Source organism: Schistocerca piceifrons, chromosome 1, assembly GCF_021461385.2.
Source record: "Schistocerca piceifrons isolate TAMUIC-IGC-003096 chromosome 1, iqSchPice1.1, whole genome shotgun sequence".
NCBI classification, from domain to species: Eukaryota; Metazoa; Arthropoda; class Insecta; order Orthoptera; family Acrididae; genus Schistocerca; species Schistocerca piceifrons.
Window position 1 is genome coordinate 124,863,842 of NC_060138.1, and position 9,516 is coordinate 124,873,357.

A 9,516-nucleotide genomic window follows, 5' to 3' on the forward strand; every position below is an offset into this window, starting at 1 on the left:
ATCTACCTTCCAAACATGGCACATGTAACGTCGTATAAAACAACTAAATGCATCTACAACTTTCTTATCCGTCAAAGGTTCAACAATACACAAATTCACAAGTGACAGATCAGTACCAACATCAATCCAGACTACCTTTACTGTACCTTTCGGAATGCGATCCCGCAAATTGACCTTAAGTGGCCTTGTACGCAAGTTAATTGGTTTCTCCTGGCCATGGGGCAGACATTGCGGCACTTACGGTATTCCGGCTGCAGAGCCTAGATGAAACAAAGTTCCATCCAGTTATGCCGTATGCCATTCCAAACAGGTCAATTATGGCGCGATGTGCAACTAGGAAATCGGGTCCAAGAATAACGTCTTACCTACCGCTAACCACGAGAAGAACCACTTGGAAATTAGCCTTCCCCATCCGGCACTTAAACACTCCAGAACCGAGTGAATTTACACGCCCTACACCTATGCCACTTTACATCCAATGTGGTGCATTTAACCTATTTGCCCCAAATACTCGCTTACTTGCAACCGACACCTCAGAACAAGTTTCAAACATTTTACATAATTTATTCCCCCTCATTATTGGTCAGAAAAAAGTCTCCCACTACTTTCTTACATGCTCTATCTGTTACTTGGAGAGTGGCACACTGGACACCCCGCCCCCTGTGCCATTTTACTGCTGCCCATAGGATCTACTCTATGACTGAAACTTAGTAGTTGCTGATTTCTGGTGTGGCACTGCTGATCCAAGTGACCAAATTTCTGACAATACCTGCGACGTTGCTGTTTGAAATCTCTTTGTATATGTCCCTTTCGTCCACACTGAAAACAATTTCTGTCAGTACTAAACCCTGTCTGACATTCACAGGGCCTAACCAATGACTCAGTTTCCTCTATTGATAACGCAGTAGCCAATGCGTCACTTAGGAAATTCCAAACGAACCTTTCTCGACATTTCTGGTTGTAATCCCCTCAAAATCACGTCAAGAGCCCTCTGCTCTGCTTCCCGCAGAATTACCGAATTAATCCTATTACCATCCGTGAGCTCATAGGTATCTACATTGATTTCATGATTATGGTCTTCGAAACTTTCAGTCGATTCATCCTGCTTACGAGAAACCTTGTAATTTGTTCCCAACAATATATTACTGTGTTCTTATTCCGATATTCTCTACCATCCCCTCCCGAAAATCCTCAAATGTTTTAACCTCCTTCAGATTCTCATGATACATAATATGTGCTCTAGAAACTCCCATTAACTTCAGACTGGTAACACGTAGTAAATGCTTCTTACTCCACCCCACCAGTTTGGTGGCTGTAGCCAAATTGTCAAAAAAGATGAAAACATTTTCCTCCTGTTTCTCTGAAAATGGGATAACCAATCCCACAGCAGTGCCACCCAGGGTGGTTGGTTGGGAAGTGACTGTTCCCTCTCTGCTGCTCTGAGCTCATTTACCTCTATCTGCAGTTTATCCACCTGATCCCTAAGTTGCTCAGTAACCTCAATGGCTGAAAGTTCCTTCACCATGGCTACAATTTAATTAAGAGAAAAGTATATCCAAAGAATACAAAAATGATCCAGGCAAAAGACAGGAAAAGGGACCACCCAACAGGGTAGTAACCAAAACAAATTGACATCGGCACTTACTCGCTTTGCTGCAAGGCACACTGCCACTGTAGGTACTCAGCACAGCTGACTCCTAACTCCACGAGGTCCATCCTTCACGGTGCGTCAGCAGTCTCCATGACACCAGTGTAAACAGGCATGGGACTCCACTGTCTGTTGCTGGATTCAAACGTGGGTTTTCTGTCAGGCATAAGGTAGAGAATGGTAGGGGTACGTCCACAGATAGCTCCTGATGACAGAATAACAACATTTATTGATCAGCTGCAATACATTGGTTGTTGGCATTCTGGGTGAGGTTTGCTTCCGCTCACAATGTTCTCAGCAGCGATTAAGATGGTCGGCAGACAGTCACACATGCACCTGCTGCTGTGAATGTAACTCCACTGGCGTAACTGGAAACTGCTGCCTCAGCAGTGATGCTACAGCCTTGCTGGGTTGTACCAAGGCAGCTGGGACGACACACTGAGGTCTCTGTTACGATCGTGGCTGGAGGCATGGCGGCAGCGGCAGCAGGACATGTCAGTGCCCTGTCTCAATGACCATCCCTAGCTGTGGCTGTCTGGTGGCGTCAGCGGGCCAGGGTCACCGATCATGGCGTTTGTGGAGGCAGTGTCACAGGATGATTGTAACTGTGTTTTACCACAACACACCCCAGGCAATAACTCCCATTACAGGTGGCTGCCTGCTGATGGCATCCAATGATATTGATGGTGATGACTACAGTGGCGGAGTCATCCTCGCACCTCCTAGGCGTCGACCTGCCTTACGACTATTATGATGATTGCGATGACAGTGACGACTCCGAACCAATGGCAGTGCTGTGTGACACAGGCTCTACATGTGGCTTTCAGCCGATGATGTTTGCGGTTCTTCCCTTCCAGAAGGTTGGTGGAGTATTCTGGTGTTGACATGTGGAATAATCGGGTCTACTGCCGGATGTTTGTGTCGCTCTGGCACAATATTTCGGTCACATGACTCGTTGCTTTCTTCAGGTACTACCTGAGACTGCCACGACCACAGATGGTGGACGAGCCGGGCGCGGACGTCCGTGGGAGCACCACGGAAGGGCCAAAACCTCAGGAGCAGCACCAGGCGGGCGCGGACCGCGAACGGAACGCCCGACACAGGATGGGCCTCAGAGAGCTGCCACAGATGGCGACCGGCCAAGTCGGGCGCGGACTTCCGAGGGAGCACCGGGAAAGAGACAACACATTACAAGCCCTCTGGGCATAAATACTGGACAAGATCCTCCAATATGGCAGTCTCAGGTAGCTCCTGAAGAAGTCAAAGAGTTACGTGACCGAAATATTGTGCCAGAGCGACACAAACATCCGGCAGTAGACCCGATTATTCCACATGTCAAGATCTCGCCGGGAAAGCCTGAAGAGTTATTCTGGTGTTGCTCAGCTGGCGTAACTGACCCAGTTACCGCCCTCAGTGTTGACACCCTGGCATGTGGCGAGCTGCTTCTTGTCACGTCCTCTGCTGGTCAGTGACGCAGTGTTCTCCTTCGTGTTGTTTAACCTGGTGCTCTGCTGGCCCACTTCCATTTTGGTACTATAGTACTATGCTGTGCAACAAAATATCACACGCATATGGCTTCTGGCTTTAAATATTCCTTCACATTTTAACCAACTTCATTACTGTAAACCTTCTTCCTTTAACTAACTTCACCATTCTAATCATTCGACTCTCTACATCAGTGAATGTACCATGTTCAAAGATTTGAAGGTTAGTACACCCATGCAATGGTATACCTCACTATGCCATAACACCTGGACAATCATAACGAACAAGTTTGACAATGGGTGTATTACGTCTTCTTCTTCTCATCTTTTGAGGATATGTCCAGCATTGTCAGACAGGATAATTTTGGTTGTACAGGTGTTATGGTGTTGGGGATGAGTGTACTGACCTCCCAATATTTGAACTTGATACAGCCGCTGGTCAATGTTATTGTAACACTACTCCTTCCCTATTTGCATCTTTTAAGGGATGCATTCAGCCCTGATTTTATTTTCATGGATGATAATGTGTGGGCTCATCGAACACCACAGGTGCAGCAGCTCTTGGAACGAGAGGACATTTCACAAATGAATAGCCAGTCTGGTCCCGTGAATTAAATCCCATCGAACAAGTATGGGAAGCATTGAGTAGACATATAGCTTCAAGGGATGCTGCGAAGATAATCCAGCTGGTGGAGGAATACTCGTAGAACACCCTAACACAAGAACTCACTGACCTTGTGACCAGCAGGCAAGCATGTTGCAGAGTTTGCACTGCTGTCCATCATGACGACACTATTAAGAAACATGTACAGTCTTTGCAAAGGCTGGGGGATCATCTTAAATTGTGGTGACTTCACTGTAATTATTGTCTTTCAATACAAGTGCCACTTCTATTCATCTCATTTCGTATTTCTTTCAGTTACGTTCTGTACTGTAGAGTAGCAGTTCTTTCTCTGGTAAGGTCCAAGTTTCATGGAGATACTTTTATTAGTTAGCAGGGATACATCATTGCATGCAAGTGTAGTTTTGGAAACAAAATTAACACAATAACATTAAATGAAGGACAAAATGTTTGTCATATGAACGTCACATGGTTGAACTCAAACTGGATAAAATAATAGTCTTGAAGGCTTTCTACTGCCTTTTGTGTACTGGATGTTTAAACTTCCTGATATCATTATAGGGTTAGTTAAAAAGTTGAAAGCCCATCTACAAGATCTCTTGATCCATATTTTTTGTATACCACATTCTCTATATCTACTTGTGTATTACACTAATGTGATGAAAGTCATGGGATACTTCCTAATATTGTGTCAGAGCTGGTGATCTGGTGACATCACATCACTGTTTGGGAACTTGAAGTTCACGAATGGCTGCAATTGGTCTCCAAGTAGCCAAACATAACCATTTCCAGTCAATGATCGCTTCAGTTGAACCAGAGGACCCAAAACATTTCATGTCAACACAGACCACACTATTACAGAGTCACCACCAGTTTACACAGTGCCTTGTTGACAGCCGGCCGAAGTGGCCGTGCGGTTAAAGGCGCTGCAGTCTGGAACCGCAAGACCGCTACGGTTGCAGGTTCGAATCCTGCCTCGGGCATGGATGTTTGTGATGTCCTTAGGTTAGGTAGGTTTAACTAGTTCTAAGTTCTAGGGGACTAATGACCTCAGCAGTTGAGTCCCATAGTGCTCAGAGCCATTTGAACCATTTGAACCTTGTTGACAACATGGGTCCACCACTGCACGGAATCTGCGCCACACTTGGACCCTACCATCAGCTCTTAACAATTGAAATCGGGGCTCATCTGACTAAGCCACGATTTTCCAGCACACCAGTTGTCCAATCAATATGGTCATGACCCAAGAGAGGCACTGCAAGCAATGTCGTGTTGCTAGCCGGCCGAAGTGGCCGTTCGGTTAAAGGCGCTGCAGTCTGGAACCGCAAGACCGCTCCGGTCGCAGGTTCGAATCCTGCCTCGGGCATGGATGTTTGTGATGTCCTTAGGTTGGTTAGGTTTAAGTAGTTCTAAGTTCTAGGGGACTAATGACCTCAGCAGTTGAGTCCCATAGTGCTCAGAGCCATTTGAACCATTTTTTCGTGTTGTTAACAAAGGCATTCGTGGCTGTCATCTGCTGCCATAGCCCATTAACGTCAAATTTCACTGCACTGTCCTAACGAATACGTTTGTTGAACATCCTACCTTGATTTCAGTGGTTATTTCACGCAGTGTTGCATGACTGTTAGCACCGACAACTCTACGCAAACGGCGCCGCTGTTCATTGTTAAGTGAAGGCCGTCAGCCACTGCGTTGTCAATGGTGAGAAGTAATACATGAAATTTGGTATTCTCGGCACACTTTTGACACCGTGAGTCTCAGAATAATGAATTCCCTAATCATTTCCGAAAAGGAATGTGCTATGTGTCTAGCTCCAACTACCATCACGCGTTCAGCTGTTAATACCTATGGTGTGACCTTAATCACACTGGAAACCTTATCACATAAATCACCTGAGTACAAATGACAGCTCCACCAATGTAATGCCCTTTTATAGCATGTGTATGCAACATTCCAGCCACATGTATATGTGCAGATCACTACCCCATGTCTTTTATCACCTCACTGAAAGGACCTCAGTTTTGCAGCTGAAATAACACAATGTGAAAGGCAGCATATTATCTTATCATCTTTAGATTTGAACGGTCTCCTTTTTTTCCGCACAGATGAGCGTTATAAGGAGTAATTTCAGTGACTCTGGGTGTCATTTGCAACTTTACCCAAGAACATGTCTGAAGGGAGATACGTCTCCACTTCAAGAACTTGTGATCTAATGTTCTCCAGGACTACAGCAGCAGTTTCATCAACTGAGATGCGTTCCTCTAGTTAATCTTTGCTTCTGACCTCTTACTATATGTCAAGTAAGATGTAATAGCTTGTCTTTCCAAAGATTATCATGGTTTGATAGTACTGATTTATTTTTCCAGCGAATAACAGATCTGAACAGTTTTAGAACAGATGCTATTTTTTCGTCTCGATCTTTATAAAGTATCCATTACAATTCTTCAGAATGTCTTAGAGTGCGAAATGTCACTCATCTCCATTTGCTTCCAAATGCTCGCCAATGACATAACCAGGCAGATAACTCATCACCATTTGGTCGTTCAACACTACTGTGAATTTTAACATCAGATATGAAAACTCTTTCTAAATTACCATGGTACCACTTTCAACAACAACAAGATCCTCGATGTACCTCAATCGAAATTTTACTTGAGTAGCTCCGTCATTATTCCGTTTTGTCACCATTTCCGTTATAGATTCTGCAAATGCCTTTGTAACGTCATGACCAATATAATCAGCAGCCAGTTTCTTCACTTCACTTTACTTTACTTTAATGAAATAATGTTCCTTTTGATGTCAAATGTTTAAACTGACGATTGATAAATGTGGGACTCACTTTCCACTCTACCCTTTCCAGCATAACATTCTTCTAATAAGATTTCCCACACTTTTCATGAACAACAATGCTACAGTTCACCAAAACATGGTTATCAACCATTCTCATCTTACTCCCTCAATAAAAATTTGCATACCTTGTTCCTTCGCCGTGTCAGATCTACCCATCCACAACACTTTCACTTTGAATAAAACATTCAGACATAGCACTTCTTCTATAAATGTTTTAGTCAAATTGACCAATTCTCAGATGTTGCACGTTTTATGACGACGAAATACGTTTATTGAAAGGCGGAAAACTAGCGTATTCTGATGTTCTTTAGCAAGGATGACGCGGAAGTAAATGTTTTGTGAAAGCATATTATACGAGGCGCATCCAGAAAGTAAGTTTCCCTGTTTTTTAAAAACAAAGATAACATAGTTACATGAAACACATTATAGGAAATAGGTACAGCAATGTTTGAGCTATTTTTCGACCTATTCACCAAAAGAATTCAGACATTTGTCGTATCATGGCATCAACTTTTGTATTCCTGTGTCGTAGAAGTCTGCCATCTGTGAATGGCACCAGCGTGTGACAGTTGCCTTCAGCTTTTCGTCGTTGTCAAAACGCTTGCCGGAGGACAGGAATTTCGTGAGGTGCAAGAAAAGACGGAAATCGCTGGGAGTAAGATCAGGACTGTATGCTGGATGATCAAACAGCTGCCACCCGAACTTCTGCAAAACAGTTGCTCTGCACCGAGACGTATGGGGACGAGCGTTGTCATAGAGCAGTACAACAGCTACAGTAAGCATTCCAGGCCTTTAGATCTGACTGGCACGTCGCAGTTCCCTATTAATGGTCAGCATTCACTGTTTCACCTCTGGGCAGGAAATCGATGAGCAGAATGCCCTTCCTATCCCAGAAAACGATGCGCATCACTTTCTGCACCGACACAGTCTGCTTGAATCTCGTCTTATCCGGAGGTTCACTATGACACCAGTACATTGACGCTTGGTTTCTGGGGTCAAGTGAGAAGTGCATGTCTCATCGCCCACGTCGATCCTCTCGAGAAACTCGTCGCCGTCATCGTGATACCACTGCAGAAACGACAGTGCCGCTCCAAAGCGTTTTGTTCAGTGGTCGGCTATCAGGTTTTTTTTCGCCAATCTGGCACACAATTTCTTGAACAATAGGTGCTTAGTGGCAATTTCATGCAACAAGGATCGCGATATTCGCGGAAAATGGCTACTGAGCTCCTTAATGGTAAAGCGACGGTTCTCCAGGATGCTCTGCCGCACCAGCTCAACCAGGTGATCATTGATGAGGGACGCTCTTTGTCATGGACACTGGCAATTTTTGGGAAAAAGCCTGCAGCAGCAATAAACCATATGTTTGCTCATGACGTTGTGCCCGTAGACCTGACCAGAGCTAACGATGAATTTCGATGGGCGCTGTGCTTTGTGCATTAAGGAACAGACCGATTCTTGCAGTCGGCGGGAGAATTAATAACAGACGTTACTTTGGGGCACTGCTGCCGCAGTACTGGCAACAGGTGGGGCCTGTCCCGCTGGTATTTGATTGTCACGTGATAGATATGTTGCGCATGGGCGATTTTCCCGGCTAAAAACGTCTTTATTTAAAGGAAACAACATCAGGGAACTTACTTTCTGGATGCGCCTCGTAGATATGTTCACATTCAAATGTAGTGTTTGCTTGAAGTAATGAGGATGAAATTAAATTAAATTAATCCTGTCCTAACGTTTACAATTATTCATTGATTACTTATGTCGACAGGGGGCTCAAATAGAACACTAATGGCACGACGATTTCCGACTTCTAGCAGTCAGAAAAAGGTGTAAGGAGGGGGGGGGGGGGGGAGGAGGGGGCGAAACTGCCAGAAATCTTTTACAAGCTACAGTTGAAACTAACAGGCTGGTGTGAGTGTGGGGGGGGGGGGGCGCAATAGCCGGCCAACCTTCATATTCAAACATTTTTACAATAGGCTCAATTTAATTTCATATTCATTACTAAGTATCACAGTTGAACATAAAACGCTCCTATTCTGAACTATCATGAAACCTTATGATTTTCGTCTGCCATTTTCATCATGGCACTGTGCACGGTGCCATAGTGCCTAATGCACTAGACTCGCATTCAGGAGACCAAAATTCAACCCCAAAGCCGCCATCCAAATTTGGGTTTTCCGTGGTTTTGCAGTTCACTCTAGGCAATTGTCGGGATGGCACCTCAAAATAACATCGCTTCCTTCAAAACCGGTACTTGAAAATTGGGCCAATGCTCTGTCTCTAATAATGTTAGCTGTCGCAAGACATAAAGCCCTCAACTTACTTCCTTATATCAACCATAACAGACGAAGTGGAAACCGTGGGTGTGTTGCCACCACTGAGCAAGATTGATACTCTTTTCCACGTACTTCTCCTCCCTTGTGGCAGTCATTGTGTTGTTTCCCGGCTCACTAACTAGTTCTTATTTGAAACTATACCACCTGTTGAAAAGAAATCCATTGCCAACATGTAAGTGCAAATGTTCACTGTCATCTCTAAACATTTACTGCCATACAGAAACCTACCTTCATGGAGACATCATCGACAAAAGAATTTTTGTGATTTCTGCTTGATGATAAATGTTATAATTTACTACTTAAACAATTGCTCTTGCATCAAACAAATTTTAGGCTGGTGCATAAGTTCACAGTGTTCTTGCATAAGATTAATAAATACAACAGATACACATAACAGACTTCAGACATTAATAACATATTTTCCTTCACTATTTACAACAGTCTGCCAAAGCTGGGATAACTTTTCCATTCCACAACTGTAGAATTCACGTGGGTTCGAGATGAAGAACTTATCGAGCCATCTGCAGAGAATTCTTCTGGGTTGTATGGCCGTGGTCCATTGAACTCTTCTATCCCTGA